We start from the raw sequence: 21,136 nt of genomic DNA on the forward strand, positions 1-21,136 counted from the left end.
TGCTATGAGAGCAGCACTACTTTCTTTTCATCAATAAGAAATCACATCACAGACTGGAGGAAAAGACCCTTCTCATTTATTAAAAAAAAAAAAAAAAGAAAAAAAAAAAGAGTATTTTTTGAGGGGGTGGTAAAAGTAATACTTGTAAGGAGCATGGATGTCCCTTTTCTGCTGAAGTCCAAGGCAGCATTCTTTTTTTCTGCCTGACAGGACTTCACAAGTACTTTTCTGGTAAGGTGTGAATGCAAACATCATCCTGAAGGTGGTAGAACTAGAACAGACTTGGAAAGGTATCTTCCTCCGCCACATGCTTAATTGCGCCTCCCCTCCCCCCCGTCCCTGCCTTGTCGTGTGCCCCCCCACCCCGCATATTTTCACTGCGAGCTCCCACCTCAGCATCAGTCTATTTTATTCACCACGCTTGTGAGTCTCTCTGCAGCCAGACAAACAGAGCAGCTTGTTGATTCTGCAGCTATCTGCTTACCACTTTCTAGATGCCTGGCGGCAAATGTAAATGGTGTGCTTACCTGTAAGGCTTCAGCAACAGAGATCCCAAAGCAACTGATCAGCACTAATGTTCTATTTTACTGGGTTATTTTCAAACAGTGTTTGTTCAGGTAAAGTCTGCAATAATTGCACAGACTTGCTCAGTTCATGGAAGTCATTTCTTCCTCAGATAACCCAGCTGACTCTCTATATGTCTATTTGTACACATATATTTTGTGGTGCAAATCATGCTTGTCTTTCTGATTACAGCAATTCAACAGCTGAAAAATGGCAACATAATAAAAATCTGACAGCCCTTGTCAGTTTTCTCCCCATTTAAAAGCAGTTCAAACTGTAAGGACTTTTTGGCCATGATATTCTGAAGCCAATGATATTCTGAATCCTCCTTTACAGTAGTCAGTGAAAAATAAGAAAAAAAAACCAACCCAACAAAAAAAGACTCCCTAAAACCCAGTCTCCAGTACACTAATTGAAAAGATCCAAAATAATCTGAAAACTTAGCTATTGAAACACTGAAAGCTAGCTTCATTTGGCACTACAAGTTACCGAGTTACTGCTACTCTCCTCATTTACATTCATATGGACTACATAACATTGTGCATTGCTTGTGATTATGATTTTTGACTCCTCATCCTCCTAGGCCATAAGAAAGACACTGACCTGAAGAAATAAAGCTCTGTAATTTATTGCTTGAGATAGATATCATTTAGTTATCATAGTTTGTGATGCAGATGTACTTATCATGGCAGTGTTAGTTAGTGCAGAGGACACAGTAATTGTGTTCCAAAACTAGTGATGATGTCTGAGCTTGCCTCTTGTCACAATGGTAGCATGAGCAGTGATAAGCAGTCAAACTAGTACAGACCTAGGAGGTCAGAAATCAATTGCTTCCAACTGATCGATTTAGGACTGAGAGATCCTGATGGTTGGTATAGAAGCTGTAAATGGAGGTAATTATTCCACTTATGGATAATACACTGTGAATGTCTTGGTAAAGCCAATCTTTGTCTAACTGAAAATCACGTGTATTAGGACCATTGATAATTTTTCTTTCCCTCTGTTAAGAGTATTGGTACTAGAGATAGTACTATGTAAATGCAATACTTGTTAGCAGTTTGTTTCCTGTTTGATTCTTCCCATGTCTAGTTATATTTTACATAGCTTGTACAGCTTTCTTACAGTAGACTTTGCGTGATATTAACTCTTTTTAAGACTGAGCAAGAAGAAAACAGAAGAACTTTTATAAAAGACGTGGTAATTTCTTTGCAGTACAATAAAGTATTCTGCTCCCAGGAAATGTCCATCTTATCCCCTGTTTATGAAATAATCTCTTGATGCTGACAGATCCTTGCCATGCTCTGGCCTGACTTAAGAGAACGTATTGACAAGTCTGCTGCAAAGTCACTCTGTTATCATCTGGAGGCTTTCCTGTGCAAGCTTATTTTCAGGATTTGGTCCAGCATGGAAGCTATGCAGATCCCTTTAATACTTTTTCCAGCCTTCTCTCTCTCTACGTCCTCTCCCCTGCCTCAACTACTTATAAAGCCACTCCCTTGATGATTATTTTCTGTGGCTTCCACAGCCTTTAGTGGCCACCAAGATGTTCCATGCTTTTTGTCATCTCCTACAGAGCCTTCTCCTCTCCACAACACCTAGAATTGCTCATAGGGTATGAGGGACTCTCTTACATAATTTTCTGTAGGTTTCTATGGTGCTTCCAGTCAGTTTCCCACAGCAACCATACAGAGCAGGAGACAATTTAAGATGTACTATCATCAGTTATAAATCCTTCTCACAAGATTCAGATAACATTGGTTTTTCATGCGGTCATGTCCAGCTAAGACAGAGATACCATATGGTGTCAGCTTTCTGAAGTTCAACAATATTACCTTGTGGCATGGCAACATCTGGGTCAAAGAAAGAGCTGACAGTCACCATTCTGATAACAAGGAATGCAATAAAAGTTTAAAATCTGGAAACATTTGGGTTTTGAAAGTGTTAGCTTAAATCAGTCTCAGTGGGTTTGGTACCTTCTTCAAATGTCTAGGAAAGGCAGTGTCCAGCTGCCTCCCCCAAGCACCTGGACCAGTTGGATGAAGCATATTCTGAGCAGAAACAATGCAGAACCAACTGTTGTCAGTATTCACAGTCATTTAAGGTGAATTCACCTTACAACTTAGGTCCTGAAACTGAAGTCAGTGAAAATTTCTTATCACCTTAACTGAAACTTATCTATCATGCACAGCTTAGTCCTCACCAGTTAAATCCTGTTTGGGTTGTACTTTTTTGCTTTGGCCTTATGTGCCACCTGTTAGCTTGAAATTATAATGTAGCAAAAGTTTATACCTATTTTCAGTGGAATTTTCTTTAAGTTTTTGAATGGATTCTCTTTCTTAGACGTATGAAAATTCTTGTTGATGTATTCTATTCATCCCCAAAATACTAGATTTTATTATCTTCCTGCATTGTTTTTGTTGTTTAGGGTTTTTTTGTCAACACGGCATATTGATGCCTAAACTTTCACTAAATATATATTCACTTGAACATTTTATCCAAGAATTACGGGGCAGAAAAGGACCTTCTATCAAAGTTGCCAACATAAAGCAGTTAAACTTGTTTTTCCTCCATCATTTGCAGTTTTATTACTCATCTTACCTGAAGAACACCTTCTGTCTTCAGGGGCTGGTACTTTTACTTGTCATTTACATAGGCAATGCTTTATGGGTCCTGTTGCCATCAGAAGTACCTCCTAACGGTTTGTCTTTCTTCCAGGGCCACTACTGTCAGATACGACACCCCACTCATGTCATAGGACTTCTTCTAAACTTTTTAGGTAAATACAAATATATGGGTGAGGTAACTAACAACACCTGTGGCACATCAGCAGCAGTGCTCAGGTTTTTTCTAGATCTTTTATCTCTTCAGCTATTTCAGAACTCAGTCCATCCCAGCTGAAGAGACAAGCAGATAAAATAACAGGAGATTAACTCACCCTGTAAAAGGAAAAAGAAACACCTACTGTGGATTCATTGCTCCCCATACTGAAGAGATGAGGTTGGCATTCCACAGGTTTAACTTATTCCTTACAAGTACTGCTGAACACTTGTCTCTGCAGCAGAAATTCCCTGATTTTGTTAGTCATTTGGTCCCACACCTAGAAAAGAAGCTGAAAGAAAGCCAGAAGTTTTAAACCTGTTGGTATCAAAAAAACACAGCCTTTCTCAGCTGTGCCCATTTTAATCTACTTTTGAAGACCTCTCCTGAAGAATCACTATCTTCTGAAGACAGATTTCCCTTAGCAACAGAGGCAGACTTTAGTGCCAGGATTTAGCTTACTACTTGTAAAATTTTACAGCATAACTCTATGTTTCTTTTATATTTTGTCAGGAGAAATGGACAATGGGTGAACTATCTCATCCTGCAGTAAAGTCTGATCCACATCAGATGGATAATTTCCTGGAAGTACCTATTTCTCTACTGATTGCAAGGTGACTACCTAGATGTGGAAGTTTTTATTCCAGAAGCATATTTAAGTTAATACTGGTCCTAAAGGGATTTCTCTGTTTGATTAGAGAAATCTGTTGATGTTCCTATAAATATTTGGAGTAGAAGCACTGAATAAAAAATTACCTTGGCTACTTGATCATTCTGTCTCACAAAAAGATATTTCTTGATTATAAGTCCTTACCTTCTTTAATCTCTGTCAATGAAATTAAGAGACATGGAAGAGCATTCTCCAGAAAAACAGTGAGCAAAATGCCCTTCAATTTCAAGTGTATCATATTCCAACACGGTTTGTATATCTAAAAGGTTAATTTCACTGACTAATAGCCAGTAACATTTTGTTTTCATCTTGATTCAAGGAGGTGATTCTTCACCATATCTACATGTAGTGGAATTATCTTGCCAAAGATGTAGCTGTTCAACAACAATGTGTGCTTCCTATAAGACACACACACACGTGTAACAACCCAGGTTTTGCCTTAGGTGGCTACCTCTGAGGACTCCCATGCTTTTGGAGCAATTGGTTGGTGTTTTCTTGCTGAATCCCAGCTACTCAAATCATTCAACCTATTTTAATCAATGAAGCAAAGCCCTCATAAAGCAAATTTCTGAAACATAGCCTGAAAGCTCATGTTCTTGCAGCCCACTCCTGTTAGTTTCATTTACCTACCACAGGAATCCTTTCTTCCCATCTACTGTCCTCACCAGTGTTCAAAATCCCACAATTCATTTTCTTTTAGCTCCTACAGTCAGGATAAAACACCTTCTGTGCAGCATTCTTTGCACATGACTGTGCCTAATCAGAGCTTTGTGCAGTCATATCAGCCAGGGATTTCCCACTATTTTGTAGAAAAGTACGATTTTCTAAAGTCAGGGTTCACAGCTGGCCAAATCCAATTCATGTGCTGGTTTTGTCCTTTAATAAAGGTATTAGTTCCTCACAGTTGGATGTGCTCTCTCTTTCACTTTTGGCATCTCAAGTTGCTGCTCCAGTCCAGATTCTGCTGCAGCTACAGGGCTTTCACCAAGCCTGGGACAGGTGTCCCTGGCTGTTCCACTTGTGTTACTACGCTTGAAAGCTGAGGTGCTTATGTTAAAAAACCCCACAATATTTTTTTCCATCATTTCTTTAAAGGAAAGGGTCTCATGTCCTACTTCATGTTGCATATGTACCCACATTAGATCTTGGGGGGCTCAAGAGGGGTCACTGAGAAGCAGTTAGTCTTCGTTCCATCACTATTTATGGTGTTTCAACTGGATTATTTTCATAGAATGACTCTTGCATGGTAGTCCCTACAACTTTATTTCTTTTATTTGAGAGGCAGTGGGGTAGTTGAAGAGTTTTCCAGGCCTTCATCCACCCAGGGATTCCAGTCATAAGAACATGTAGGACAGATATATGTTTTGCTGTTTGAACCAAGAACAGTATTTCTTGAAAGGCAGATGGCCTGATGGCTAAAAGGTTAAAAGCTTTGTTAAACATGTGTGTGCATTGCCATTGATTGTGGATTTGATGGTATTTAAGTGTACTTAGAAAGGAAACCGCTGATGTAGGGCCCTCTCCTTGTCATCCTTACTCAGTCACAGTGTGAAACAACCTTACAGATTGTCAATTTATTAATTGACCACAGAATGTGGGTCAAAGGACTGAAGTACATGGATGATAATTACTGCGGTTTGTTAAATCTGGGTATGTGGAAGTTCACTGCAGCTTCAGTGTAACTTTCTATGTGGTAAAAGAACTAACAGAAATCCAGGTCTGAGTTGACACAACAGATTTGGCATAGCTGAAAAAATCTTTTCGGGTTGTTATTGTTAAAATGCTGATCTTCAGAGTTCGCTTCAGGAGCTCATTTCACTTGGCAGACTTAGGCATGTGTGGAAAAGAATGTCACTATTCTGAAAAGCAAGGAAGGAAATACTAAGAATATCATCAGTAAGATGATAGGCAAAGCTTGTATCACCCTTAAGATGATATGCAAATTGCACAAAGCTTTTAATACTTGCTTAATGTTTGCTGTTCTGGTTTTTTGACCTGAAGTTAAAAGAAATAGTTTGCCTTGCTTCCTCAGTTGTACCTGAATTTGTAGAATTTTTATTTAATTTTAAAGGTAAGATACAGAAGAAGTAGATATAAGCAATGATAACACAAATGATAAGTGATGGTATAACAAAATGAATTTGTGATTCAGTTATTAATAGATTAGTATATACACAAAACAGTTTTGTTTACAATAATATATAAGATTATTAATATATTAAGATTATTCTTCCCAAGCATTTTGTAGTCTAAAAAGCTTATGTAAAATATTTATGGTATTTAGAGAATTAGTGTGGCAGCCCAATCCCAGAAGTGACTGGTCCAACTAGTATTTTGCAAAAGTTATTTAAGATCACAAATACACTGAGTGTGTTGCTTCTGTTGACCTAGAAATGCAGACCATAAGCACAAGGATGCAAACTCTTTAAAGCTGACAAAACAGAAATCACATGCTTCTGCAAGCAAAGCAGCAGCCATGAAAATATGTTCTGACTGTTACTGTTTTTGAATTAAGTTCCTGTTCTTGAATACCTGGAATGACTCCTGAGAATTCAGAGTCATACAAAGACCAATGTCTTGGTTAAAAACTTATACAAAAGTGTAAATAGCATGCAGTCCATATCTAAAATGGATGCCATTTCTTCCACTTCCTAAGGTACTGTGGTTTTGTGGAGTTAGCATGTGCGTTAACACATTTGTCTGCATATCCTGAGCATTAGCCATGCTAGTAACTTAGGTAAAATGAGGAAGCTGTTCAATTCCCAATTGAGAGAACTTGGAAAATGGGGAGTAGAGCATGTTGTGAGGCAAGGGAAAAAATACTGAAAATGCCTCCTACTTCAGCCTAAACACAAGGAGTGTTGCAGTGGGGATCCTGCAACACGCATATATCAAACCAGGAGTCCCGTGGAAAGGAAATATATATGGACAGACAGATCCTTGCTAGCTGTTTCAGAGATGTTTATTTCTCCAGCCGCATGGCCGGGGCTCTGCCCAGGAACTGTTCCAGTCACGGGACCAAGGGTCCTTCTGCCCGCGCAGGGAACACAAACCAACCAATGGGAACGAGGCTGAGCAGGGGCAGGAAACCCCGTGTCTGTGCCCTCAGGGCCCCTCTCCCAGGGCTACACGGCGGGGGAGGGACCCCAACACCTCACCCGTTTTATTGTAATAAAAGGAGAATGAAAACAACTGGATAAACATAACAAGAACAGTTTCAAAACAAAACAAGCCACCCTCCTGAGTCTTTAAATGTCCAAACAGATTCTGTGGAACATCTTAGGGCTGACAGAAGGGAGACAGAACTCTGAGCATGCTTTGTGGGGAAACTGAGGCAGGAGAGGGTTTAACTTCTTCCCTCCCCCTTTTCATCCCCCACTCGGCATTGGAAAGGGATTTTTGGGGAAACAATTGGCAAAAGCATGGTTTTGTGAGGGAAACCATGGATGAAAAAACGGATTGGGAATACACTGGGGGTAACAGGACATAGGGTAAAAGGGAAAGGTGGGATTAGGAAAGGGAAACTGTAGGGGGGGCTTACAATGGAGATACTGTCTAACATGACTACGATTTTTTGCATATATACTGCCTTTTACAGGAACACCATCAGGCCCAGTGACCTGCGATGCTTGTAACCCTTTTCTCCCTAGTACAATATTAAATTCCACCACCTCTCCATCTCCCAAGCTTGGGATGCATTTTTCAGGGTTATTCTTTTTAATAGCAGTTCTATGCACGAATATGTCTTGCTGGTTGTCACACCTTGTTATAAAACCATAATTTTGCTTAACATTATACCATTTTACTATCCCTAAGGTCTTAGTTGCTATGATCTTTTCCTTTTTCCGAGTGGCTGCTGTTTTCTGTCTCGCTGCGTCTTTGGTCTCTCCTTCGGTCGCTCCCGTGTTGGAATTGTCGGAGCTGCTGGTGCCTGCGCGCTCTTCCCGGGGTCGCGTTCGGGGCCGTGCGGGCCGGGCCGGGCCACGCCGCTCAGTTCTCCGTGCGTCGCCTCCTCTGGTCGCAGCTTCGCTGCCGATGCCGGGCGCTGCACCCACATCTCGGCCGGGCCCCCGAGCGATGACTCCCCCGCGCCCCGCTCCAGCGCGCGTCTCGGCTGGGCGCGGCTCCGTTCCACCGCCATCGCCGCCAGCCGCCGCCCACGTGCCGCCCCTCTTGGCCGGGCGTTCACGGGGCTCGCTCCACCACGCGCTGCACGGGACCATTCGGGCACCGCCGGGTCCCGCTGCTCCTCGCTCTGCTGCGGACACTGCGGCTCGCGTGGCTCCGCCCGCACGCGGGAACTGCCTCGCTGCTGCTCGCAGGGCGCTCGGTGCACGTGGCCTGGGCCGCACGGTCCCTGCGCCACGCTTCCCTTCACCAGGACACAGCTGACATTGCTCAACAGTCTCAGTAACTAAATAATATTCACGAAAATATTCTTCCATCGGCATATATTTTGACTCCAATATTAACTGTGTCCAAACGGTTTTCCAAAAGCCCTTGGTAAGAATTAAATCCCAAGAAACATAGAAAAAGTTCTTAAACAACCATGCCAGGAAGTGTTTCAGTTCTTTTTGAGCTTGAATCAAGCTAAAATTTACAAATCGTTGTTCAAGAATCATTTTAAGTTTAAGATAAATGTCCATATGCGGCTCTGAGAGCCAAGAGTCTTCCCACGGTTCCTCCATAGTTTAGATATGGAATAGCAAAGCAAAACCAAGAAGAGGAATCCAAAGTTTCCAGGGTTTACTCACACAAATCAGTCGCTTAGGGATCGGGGATCGTTCTGCTCACAAATCTCCACCATTTGTTGCAGTGGGGATCCTGCAACACGCATATATCAAACCAGGAGTCCCGTGGAAAGGAAATAGATATGGACAGACAGATCCTTGCTAGCTGTTTCAGAGATGTTTATTTCTCCAGCCGCATGGCCGGGGCTCTGCCGAGGAACTGTTCCAGTCACAGGACCAAGGGTCCTTCTGCCCGCGCAGGGAACACAAACCAACCAATGGGAACGAGGCTGAGCAGGGACATGGAAACCCCGTGTCTGTGCCCTCAGGGCCCCTCTCCCAGGACTACACGGCAGGGGAGGGACCCCAACAAAGGAGCCTCCACAAAATCAAGAGCATCTTTGAGGATTTACCAAGACACCTGAACAGAGAACGCAGAGCTGGCTCAACTGCATTTAGCTGGCAAGGGCAGGGAAGAGCAGAGACCGTTTGCCTCAGACTGATAATTGTGAGGCTGTAGAATGGTTTCCCATGAGAAAATTACTGGATGTACCAACATTTGGCACATCTAAAATCATACTAAATAAAGCACTATAAACTCTGTTGTAACGAACAGACTTTCACTGGCGTGCTAATATTCTAACCTTTGACCCTACTGATGCCCAAAATCATAATATCTGATCTTCTAATTACCAAACCTGTGGCCTAACACTTCTTTTTCAAGTCATTTCCATTCCTCTGTAAATACAGGCTTGGGTCAAAAGTTGTTTGCCATTACACTAAATAAGAATTTTTCAGAATTTTTCCTGAATTTAAAAATAATACTGTCTTTCTGGAGTAGTGAGGGGAAAAAATTAAGAAGCAATTCATCTCTCAGTGAAGTTCACTCCCTTTTCTGTGCCACTTCTTGTGTGTCTTCTCTTTATAGAAGGGGATCTTGTCTCGCAGAGCATCCCTTAGCTTTTTATTTATGTGGTGTACATTGGCCCAGATTATTTCAGACACCGTGAAAGTGGATGTACCTAACTGAAAAATTGCTCAATGGGTTGTTACAGGCACTTAATTGACCATCTGACTTTTAAGCTCAATCTCAGTCTGAGGAGGTCAATTCTTTTGAGGTTTTTCATGCTTTTTGAATGCAGAGTGCGACAGCATTGAGAAATGTAAAGTAATAAGGGAATACAATAGCATTTTCAACCCTGATTAGAAGAAAACAAAGCAAATAATAAGAGTAGTATGCCAAATGTAAACATAAGAGTAATGCTGGAGTGTTCTTAATAGAGGCCTGGGGCACTGGAGTAAGTCAGGCTGTGTTGAGTGTTCAAAACTATCTTTCTCGACAGTGTCAGTATCTCTTTGTCTGGCAATAATGGTGCTAAAAACTGTGCTGTTGCAAAAAATACAGTAAGACAAAAGACTCAACAATGAGTTACCCTACTTTTGTGTCATGGTAACTCCTCTGAAAACAAGCAAAAGCAATAAGATGTAACTGGGGAAACAAAGGTGCTAATCTAGCTCATCTCAAGGCAAAGATTTCCACTTGCCAGTTTTGCTTACTAAAAACGTCTTAGTTGGTTGAAACAGAACACGAAACAACGTTCCGTAGCATTATATTTAAACTACACAGTCTTATAAATGTCATAGCAAACTACAGGAATTGTATCCTACCTCTCTTATCTATGTTTTTATGGACGTTGTCATCAGGAGCTACCGATACTCACAATCTTCAAAATTTTTTCTTAGCACATAAAGCAAAAGAGGCTAGTCTGTAATTTGAGAGACATTCCATATGAAGGCAAGCAATCTTGGCAGAAGAGTTTTTACCTCTCTTTCAAAACTGAGGTAATTTCTGAAGAAAAGTTGTATCTGAAAATAGGAACAAGTATCATTGCTGGATTTCTGAAAGAAGGGGTTGGCCATATGCGATTTAAAGACCCCTAGGAAGGATGAATATAAATACCAAATACATGTCTTGGAGTAATCCTAGACTTTGTAAATCATTCATTTTGTCACCTGAAAGACCCTTTGTACGTGTTACCTCATACCCGAGGAGAGATCCAGGATCACAAAGAGACACATCTATTGGAAAAAATTTGCAGAAGTTTTAGCCATTTAATTATATTTTCTGTGAGGCTGAAGAAATTCTGTAGGGATTATGCCCCATAATGGAGGGCATTGAATTCCAGGCACTCCTGAGGGCTCACCAGTGTAACTTTTAGTCATGTTGCTGAGTAGTGGTGACCAGTGCAAAACCAGTGGGCCCATGAGATGGCCTGTCAGAAAGAGCTGCCAGAATAATAAGCATGCCCTAGCTGAATCCAGAGGCTCAAAGGTCCCAGTTCCCAAATTCAGAATGATCATCAAGGCACATTGGGAAAGCACATAGGCTTGGGAAATACCTAGTAATTTCCCAAGAAAGTACAGCTAAGTTCAGAGCCAGGTACCAAACCAAGAACTAAATAGGTCACTGTGTTCAGTTGAATGAGCTGTTTTGTTGGATGTCTTTTGTTTGGGTGATGGGTTTTGCTTTAATTTTACCCCTTTTTGAATATGAAATATTTACTAAAAGCATCATTTTGTCCCATGCATGAAGCCTCTATCTCCAAAGAAAAGCATTCCTGCTACTCTTCTCAGAATCCCATAGAGAGAGGTGTGGTTTGCAGCATATGAAGCCACAGAAACAACATCCCTAATTGTGTGTTATTGAGAGAATCGTGATGCCTTTTCAACTAGTGAGCAACTTTTCAACACCTTTTGAATTATCAGAATTGAGCTTTAGTCAGACAGGACCAGTGTGAAACCAGTGATACTCTCCTGCAAATTTCTGGGGAATGATGGACTCTATTTCTAAGTTTTCTTAACTTGTTCTTATAGGACTCATCTAACTGTGAAAAATGAACACCATCTCCAAATGGATTGCTAAATTTTTTCTCCATCCCTATACTTCACTCACCTTCAATACCTAGAAATAATTTGGGACAATTTAAATTTCATTCATCAAATCAATTTTCTAATGGCAAATTCCTATGCTTTGTGTGCACAGCATTCTTATTATTCTGTGCAGACCAGACCTTGTAACAGTAAAAAATAGAAGTTCCTATAAGTGTTGATCAGGTTTCTATCTTAGGAGAGCAAACTCATGGAAATTTTTATAACTATATCAAATACTGCTTGCCTGTGCATGCTGTATTTCTCTTTCCTGGATCAGAAACCTAGAGATTCAGTTCACAGGCTGTGAGCTGGCCTCCTACACGAAGCTGACATCACAGTTAATTAAAAGAAAGTCACTGTACTACTGGCATTCTTGAGATGAGGCATTAGTGTAGCACATTCTGGACAGCATACAACTCCTACAAATTATACCACAAATTGCTTGGCACAGATACAAACTCTCATCATAAAGGAAAATGGAAGAATGCTATTGGGATTCTTGATGTAGTGAAAAAACAACAAAACCCCTCAAATATTCAGTATTAAGAGATGAAAAGCACAGAAACTACATGAGTGGGTACCTAGTGGCAAGGTGTAAACTGCATCAGATTGCACCAGACAATGCTAAGAGGTAGTAGCTGCCAATAACTCGTCAACAGAAATAGGAAGTTCTTATGCTCCTCTCATATCTCCACTCTTCTGTAACATATGTTCATTCATTTATTTCCTAGGATGAGGCTGAGTACAGTGGACATATTCACACTTACTCCATTATTCTGTATTTCTAGGCATTTTGTTTAACAGTGATAGCAAATGGGTGAATAATACTTACTGTCTCTTCTCAGCCAAGTATTCACAGTCCAAACTCAGTTACTTTTGCAGTTGTCTGCACTCCTGTTGGTTGATGAACCCTTGATCTTTATCATTTCTTGTTTTAGATCAGGACTTCCTGGTAAAGCTGATGTCTGTGACAAGCCTTCTTGACTCTGTGATTCCCAGAAAATGCAGAGAATAGACACCCCAGTGACTATGACTCACACTTGGAAGCTACTGCAGGTCCCAGCTCAGAAGCTCTCCTCTGTTGGGTTGACTCACCAGCAGTGTAAAACAACCTATGATCTCTGAACATGGCTCATTACAGTCAAACTGAAAAGAAGAAAGAAGAGAAAATGAAGCTCACTTCTGTTTATAACCATGTTTTCACTGCAATAGTTAGAAGTATCATTTCTCTGCCATACTTTGTTGGTTTGTCTTTTTCAAAGTCATCCTATACTCTGAGCTGGATAGAGATTCTAATTTCTAAAGAGAATAAACCTATTTTTATAGTTGTTGTTAGGGTGAAGACTTAATAAAGCAGCTCATTAAATAAGATGATTCCTTTTCCTGGATATATCTCATGTTTTTTCTAAAATGCAGAGCAAGATTTTATTGCCAAAGCACAAAATATTTAGGTTTTGCTCACTGTTTTTCCCAGTTAATTATTCTGTTAACATGTCAGGTATGGCATACCCTCATATCTGTAATCATAGGAGCAGATCATAGGTGCATAGGAACAAATCATAGGTGTATAAACATGAAGCTTTTTTTCAGTGGGATAGTAAAGGATATCTGGTACTTCTCCATTACAGATTAGATTAGACTGATTAGGAACATCTATAACTCACATACAAGCTCTGTGGTGCATCCATTTAGGGCAATAGTAGATCCCTTGGGCCATCTCTTAGTCAGAAACTGCAGGCACAGTTCCCCATTCTTCTGCCAGCACATGCACTCCAGACACTGGAGGGCACCAGCAGTGTCCTCCCCATGTTGGTTTCTGGTGTTTGAAAAAGAAATTTGAGTCATAGCTTCTCCCAGCATGTCACAAATCTCAGCAGCTGGTATCTTCCAGATTGAGGTATGAGGTCCAGAGTGACAGTCAAAGTTTTCCCTCAAATCCTGATAGCAGCTGAGACCTGTTGCAGACCTTCAAGCCTGTGATGTTAGACCTCTCTGTTATTTCCTGAGTTCACTCGTAGTTGTGTGGACTAGTTCAGGATGAAGAGAATGATCTGAAAAGGAAGGAGGGTCATATTAGAAGTTACCAACATAATCCCAACTTCTTAAAGTTCTAGATATCTACACTGTTCAGAGAAAGAAAGAGAAGTTGCATATGGGTTTTTTTAAAGCATGCAGAAAATTTTCTTAAATCATTGCTACTTATTTAAAAGAAAATCAGCAAAAAAAGGTTTCATAAAGTATAATGTACACATGGCAAATGCAATGTTTTAAGAGGTTTACATTTTCAAAACAGGCTTTTACTCTGTGGTTCACGTGAGTGAGCAAAATTACTGTTCTTCCACACAAAATTCCTGTACTTACGGGATTTAACAGCTAAAAATGAAACACGGGGAAGAAGAAAAGAAGAAAACAATGCATAAAAAGTTTTTCTTTAAGCAGAGGAGCACATTTTTTTTGTTTTTTTCCTACACTTCACAACTCTAACACAGTATAAACTAGCTAAAAGTCAAATTCACCCTTTCAGGTAACTGGCTTTTCACTTCTCCATTTGAGTCACAGCCAGGTGATGAGTCCAGTCAAAAACGCCTCATCTCAAACTGCTGATAATCCAGTCAGAATTTCTTGACAAATCCATTACAGCTTTCTGCAAGACAAGAAATACAGTATTTCAAGCTGCTTTATTTTTCTCTCCTCTGCTTCCATTTGTCTCCAATGTCTTTTGATATGTTTTGGCAGGGAGGAGTTGTGGTTTTGGGGTGGGTTTGGTTTTGTCTGGTTGGTTGGTTTTGTTTGATGTTTTTGTTGTTGTAGTTGTTGGGGGGATTAACTACAATTTAAATTAATTAATTTCCACCTTTCATTTTCCCAGTATCTTTCATCTAGGTGGAAATTTGGTCTCAACTTTTTGGACACCTCTAAAAGATCATTTAACTGGTATTTAGAGCACCTAGGAAACAGTGGCTACAAAAATACAAATCAGAAGCATCTGTGACTTCCAAGAGAATATTTAAAACAAAGTGTGAAATGGTATTTGCTTGTTTGTAGATCAGATCCAAATAGCTCAACACAGTCCAATACTCTGTGTAGATTTTTATTCCCATTAAAAATTTAAAAGGCAACCTTTTAATGTCTTTGCATTAACTTAAGTTGCAGTCAGTCTGTAAAACAATCAGAGATATGGTATTAAAAGTATATTAATAATAAAACAGATACTTAAAAAAAAAACTTAGTATCAACCTGAGTCCACTTTATATTTCATAGAGCTTGCATGGCTGAGAATTACTGTACTTCAGTCAAATTTCAGACTGGAGCCTTGGGTGGAAAATTCTAACTTTTCACTGAAAAAACAAGGCTTGAATATCCTGTTTAGTTACTTTTTAAGAAGAAAATGCCGCTTTGGTCCTTGATTTAACTCCTGAAATCAGTTAGCGTAGTTGTAATTTATTTCTAAGGAACACTGAGACCCAAGTATGAAACAGTCACTCATGAAGGATCAAACAATAGCATCTAAGCTGGACAGAGGCTTTTTTCTCTGTTAGAAATTATGGCAGAAGGAAGGGAACCTGTCATTTCTAACCTCCTGTAGTTTCAGCAGCAAGAATGTTTCCAGAAGCAAGGCTTGACCCCAGCTAGCTGCGGATCTGAATACCAAGGTGCAGAGAGGCACATCCTTAGCAGGTTCATCTTCAGGCATGGCCACAGGTCTGCATTGACTCTATGGGCAGGGTATAAGTGAAAAATTTTAAAGATAGCTTTAGAGCCAAAAGTATTACTTAAAAACATCTACTGTATCCCTTAGCTTACCAGCTTCCTTAGCTTTAGTTCTCTATTTTAATCCTACACTAGATTTGAATAGAATACAGTGACTTCTTCCATATTCCCAGTGTTTGTACTACTTATTTTGTGCCACCCAAGCTTGACAATACCACATATGCCCACACTACTTCAATAGTACAGATAGAGCTGTACAGATGCACTGATAACTTCATAGCCATTCTAAAGAAAAAAAATCTGCATTACTGATAGAATTTCTCTTTGTATAGCTGAAACTGCCAACTGACTTTAAAAAATATTAATTTAAAGCATGTATCGGTTCATGTTAGCTATCTTTACATTTACAGATGTCTCTGCTTTGTTCAGATTTTTAAAGACCTATTTGGTCTGCCTGCTGCTGCCAGTAATACAGGCTTATCAAACACAAACACTATTACAGTGCTGATACTGTAACACATATATCAAACAATGAGGCCCGTGGAAAAGGAATACATATAGGGACCGATTCTTGATAGATGTTTCAGAGATGTTTATTTCTCCAGCCGCATGGCCGGGGCTCTGCTGAGGAACTGAGGCAATCACAGGACCCAAGGGTCCTTGCCCGCGCAGGGGAACACAAAAGAACCAATGGGGAACGAGGCTGACCAGGGGCAGGGACACCCCGTGCCTCCCCTCCGGGGCCCCTCTCCCAGGACCCCATTGCAGGGGGCGGGCCCCAACATTTCACCCATTTATTTTTAACAAAAAGAGATTTAAAACTTAACATTGAAAACAACTGGATAAACACGAGATAACAAGGACAGTTTCAAAACAAAATAAGCCACCCTCCTGAGACTTTAAATGTCCAAACAGATTCTCTGGAACATCTTAAGGCTGACAGAAGGGAGACATGACTCTCTGAGCATGCTTTGTGGGGAAACTGAGGCAGGAGAGGGTTTAATTTCTTCCCTCCCCCTTTTCATCTCCCCCTCGGCATTGGAGAGGAGTTGCAAGGAAAGGGAATTGTATAGAGAAGCCATGGCGTGAAAAACAGATTAGGAATAAACTGGGGATGGGGTAAATTTAGGAAAGGGTTCATATTGGATATAGGGTAAAAGGGGAAAGTAGGCTGCGGGTAGGAAAGTTACTGGGATGGATATTGTTTATAATTTTGTGCATAATGGCTGCCTTTGACGGGAATACCTCCAGGCCCAGTAACATTTGCTGCTTGTAAACCCTTCTTTCCTTACACTATATCAAATTGTACAACTTCCCCATCTCTTACACTTTGCAGGTAATTTTTAGGGTTATTCCTTTTAATGGCAGTTCTATGGATGAATAGATCTTCCCCTGTATCATCTCGTGTTATAAATCCATAGTTGTTTTTGACATTGTACCATTTCACAGTTCCTGTGATTTTCGTTGCTACAACTTCTCCTATCATGTGTTTGTCGTGGCTGCTGGTCCCGCGTGGCCGCTGCCTCGCCGACTCCGACATCTCGGCCAGGCCCCCGCGTTGCGGCTGCTCCGCGCTCTCCGAGCAGCGCTGCTCCGGCGCGTGTCTGGGCTCTGCGCGGCCCCGCGTTGCCATCGCCGCCGGCCCCGCGCCCTGTGAGCGGTTCCGCTCCGCCAACTCCACACTGCTTTGAGAGCGGCCGCGTTTCAGCTCGGCGCTGCGCGGCTTCTCGTGTCGCTGTGGAAACCGCTGCTTCTCCCTCCACAGGGCTCTCCGAGCCGTGTGCTCAGAGCGGGCTTCCACGCCGACCCCCGGTTCCTGGCTGCTCGTGGGGGCCGCCTCTCTGCTGCTCGTGGCCCACGACACCCGCGGCGCCTGCGGCATCGATCCCTCACTCGCAGTCGAGTGGCCGGGGACCCCGAGACAGGGATGGGGTCCGTGATAAGGCGTGGGCTCCCGAGGGGGCCGGGCGCATCCAGCGCAGGCACCTCGGCCGGCACAGCTGCAGTCACACGCTCCTGGGATGGCCACCGAGAGGTCTCGACCACGGGATTACAGCCATCCTCTGCTCTAGGGGTAATGGGACCATACAAATGCTCCTGAACAGCTTCACTGATTACAAGGGATGCATGAAGAGGTTCTATCACTGGTGCATGTTTTGTTTGATTCATTATTTCTTCCAAGATCTCGTACCAGAAGTTCCAGTTACCAGTTCCAGGAGGTTCAATATCAAAAAGTAAGCCTCAAGAAAAGTAGAAGAAATTTTTGAAAAGCCAGTTTAAAAAATGTTCTAGATCTCCCAGAACAAATACTTTCTTGTTTTGTTGTTCAAGGATTCCTTTAACTTCTAGATACATTTCTTTCTGTGACTCAGAGAGCCACATTTCCCACGATTCTTCCATAGTCCGGAGAGAATATCCAAACCAAGGCAAGAAGAGAGAGATCTAGAGTGGTTTTTACTCACGAATTTTCTGTCCTTAGGGATCGGTGTCTTGCCCGCATTCTCTACCATTTGTTACAGTGCGGATACTGTAACACGCGTATCAAACAATGAGGGCCATGGAAAAGAAATATATATGGACCGATTCTTGATAGATGTTTCAGAGAGATGTTTATTTCTCCAGCCACATGGCTGAGGATCTGCCGAGGAACTGAGGCAATCACAGGACCCGAGGGTCCTTGCCCACACAGGGGAACACAAAAGAACCAATGGGGAACGAGGCTGACCAGGGGCAGGGACACCCTGTGCCTCCCCTCCAGGGCCCCTCTCTCAGGACCCCATTGCAGGGGGCGGGCCCCAACAAAACACAGGACAGTTGTGCTCAAATACCTACAAAGCTTATTACAAACACTGAAGCAAAAATTTATCTTTGGCAATTACAGGAAATAAAGCCAAAATATCAATATTTCTCTTTCTAAAAGACTGAATCCATCTCAGTCACAGAGATCTAAGTTGCTTCTTAAGTTACAGAGGTACCTACTTCTCCAATTATACATGCAAGAATGCATTAAATAAGTTTTGGGCCAAATGGTCTTTAAGGAATTCTTACGACTAAGATCTTCTTTAAGGACTTCACTGAATCATTACTTCATACTTATCATATTTGCAGTAACACATTGCCTCAGGCCTGTGGAAATTGAATACACAAAGATACTGCCTTTAATAAACATAGATTTATATCCAGCTTCTCTTGTAATAGCTTTAAAAAGCAATAGGAACTAAGCACATAGTTTTGAAACTATTGGACAGTCTCCAGCTGACCCAGGGTGGCTCCTGTTTTACAGCAAAAATACTATTGAGTACTCAAACTAGAAGCCAGTCATAAATTGGTTTCTTGTCTTCTTTCACATCTGATACCATGTTTACTTCAGAAGCATGAGTTGAAGCTAGGTACAAAGCTCTGGCATGAGCAAAGCGTTCTCCACAACACGAAGAAAAAAATCTCTTGTCCCCTGAGTATGGTTAGGACCTCCTTATCTTCTCCAGATGAAGAGAGAGGCCCTTTCTCTTCAGAGAACTTTCTGTAGTAGTCTTATCTTCTGCTCCAGCACAGTCTGTTGAATTTGCACAGTCCACAGACTAAAGACCAGGCAGAGTAAGGGGCAGCAGAGACCATTCTAAAAAAAGTCCCGCTTCATATTATTCCACGCTGCCACAACCGTTGGCACTGGACTGGGTGTTGAGGAGCACCGGACACACGACTGGGTTCTCGTTGGTGATGCCACTGCCTCTGCCAGCCCTGCTGTGCTGCCTTTCTGCTGGCTCACCTTGCTGTGTGCACCACCCAGACCTCACTGCTCTGATGGCTGCTGCAACATGGCGCCTCTTCTGGACAAGGGTGAGGACACAGACAGGTGAAAACACAGAGCTTGGAAGAGATACAGTCTCCAGGATTCAGCCTTATGGATAAAGAAAAAGAAAAGATACTCTGACTTTGTTTATCAGAAGCGGCAGTTGCCTCTTCAATGACTTTCCCTTCTTGACTGCAAGGAGAGATTGCATAAACTTTGGAATGAGCCTCTGGGCTGTGTACCTAGAGTACAGGAACTGTGGGAAGTCAATGATGAGTAACTGTGTTAGCATGACAAGAACTCTGTGTCTACATTTAATAACCACATTTAACAGCAGTATTGCAGAAAATATTTATACCTTATTTCACACTTGTTTATTTTCAGAGACCAACAATGAAAGAGGTGCCAGGCTCTTTTCAGATCAGAGAGCAACAAGCTAGAAAGGAGAGGCAGGGTCCTAGAAAATCCTGTCCATAAAAATAAAATGTTGAACATTAGTATGTATGGTTTAAAAAGGGTGACAGATCAAAAGATATACAGTAATCTGTGATGATCTCCTTGTCTATCTCCCCATTGAATGCTATTAATTGCACAGCCAGCTATCACAAGGCACTCTAAGAAAGGTTTGACAGATAAAGTGAGAGATGCTTTTCCAGGTACCTGCCATGTCAGGAATTGCTAAACACTTAGCTGCACACCACATTCAATTGCATAAGCCATTTTAGCTTTAGGGAAAGGAAAAAAAAAAAAAGATGGTGCCCTGCAATCCTTAAAATCCTGGACTTAAATTAGAAACCAAGTCAGAGACAAAGGGTCTTGAAAGGGAGTTTAAAACAATGAAGAAATTGTAAATTCAGCAATGAAGGCTGAATCTCCCAGAGAGCAAACATAAACTTTCTATTGGTTTCAAATACAGAGTTTTCCTCCAGAGCACCTCTGTCCTCTGCTTCTCCTTGGGGTTCATCTGGCTTTCTTCAGACTCTGTGTGTTCTTAGATCCCTTGCTTTCCCTTACTCTGAAGGGAACAGCAGGGTCTGCCCAATATGCCACTGTTGGGGTCCCTCCCCTGCCATGTAGCCCTGGGAGAGGGGCCCTGAGGGCACAGACACGGGGCTTCCCTGCCCCTGCTCAGCCTCGTTCCCATTGGTTGGTTTGTGTTCCCTGCGCGGGCAGAAGGACCCTTGGTCCCGTGACTGGAACAGTTCCTGGGCAGAGCTCCGGCCATGCGGCTGGAGAAATAAACATCTCTCTGAAACAGCTATCAAGAATCTGTCTGTCCATATCTATTTCCTTTCCACGGGACTCCTGGTTTGGTATATGCGTGTTGCAGGATCCCCACTGCAACATGCCACCCCTTCAGTGCATTTTTTAGATCAGCTTGTTTTACAGACTGATGCCAATAGGTAATACCAACATGGGAGCCAGTCCTAGGCACTTCAATGGGTCAGAAGAGGAACACACATCACCTGTGGATCCAATGACAAAGAGAGTGTCTTTTCAGAGATACAGAAATCTCAGTAAGTGATCAGTAAATGATACAATCACACTTAGGAAAAACAAGTAGAGGTTCCATTTTACAACCTTTGAACAAAACAGAAACATGTATACAAGTACAGCATCACAGAACTAGAACTTTTTAAAGTTGGATGGGGTTTAAGTGCTGGGTGTATGTATGTACTTTTAAATCCATATTTTTACCATTCCTGATAGCCAAGGAAATTTGAAAAGTATAAGGTATTGTTGAAGGACACTTTTCCTCTGAGTCATCCTTTTCTCCCACACTGAATGTCAAACACTTACAGGCCATGATGTAATAGGCACAGGCTTTGTTAGTGGGCAATCTAAACAAATACACTCCCCTAACTCCTGGTCTCCTTCAGATCACTTCTTTCCTGCTGTTGCTGAGACACAGAGCCACTTTAC

The 21,136-nt window shown here is 41.8% G+C and overlaps 1 long non-coding RNA gene across 2 annotated transcripts; it reads left to right on the forward strand.

The window, feature by feature from the left end:
* Nucleotides 1-3,258: 3,258 nt before the first annotated feature.
* On the forward strand, nt 3,259-14,912 carry LOC125319376. 2 transcript variants are annotated; one of them, XR_007200695.1, is made up of 3 exons: nt 3,259-3,340; nt 3,895-3,995; nt 14,582-14,912. It is a non-coding gene; the product is annotated as an uncharacterized LOC125319376 (long non-coding RNA). The 2 variants fall into 2 exon arrangements; XR_007200694.1 differs by lacking the exon at nt 14,582-14,912 and adding an exon at nt 12,651-13,086.
* Nucleotides 14,913-21,136: the final 6,224 nt, after the last annotated feature.

Source organism: Corvus hawaiiensis, chromosome Z (genome assembly GCF_020740725.1).
Source record: "Corvus hawaiiensis isolate bCorHaw1 chromosome Z, bCorHaw1.pri.cur, whole genome shotgun sequence".
Lineage (NCBI taxonomy): Eukaryota > Metazoa > Chordata > Aves > Passeriformes > Corvidae > Corvus > Corvus hawaiiensis.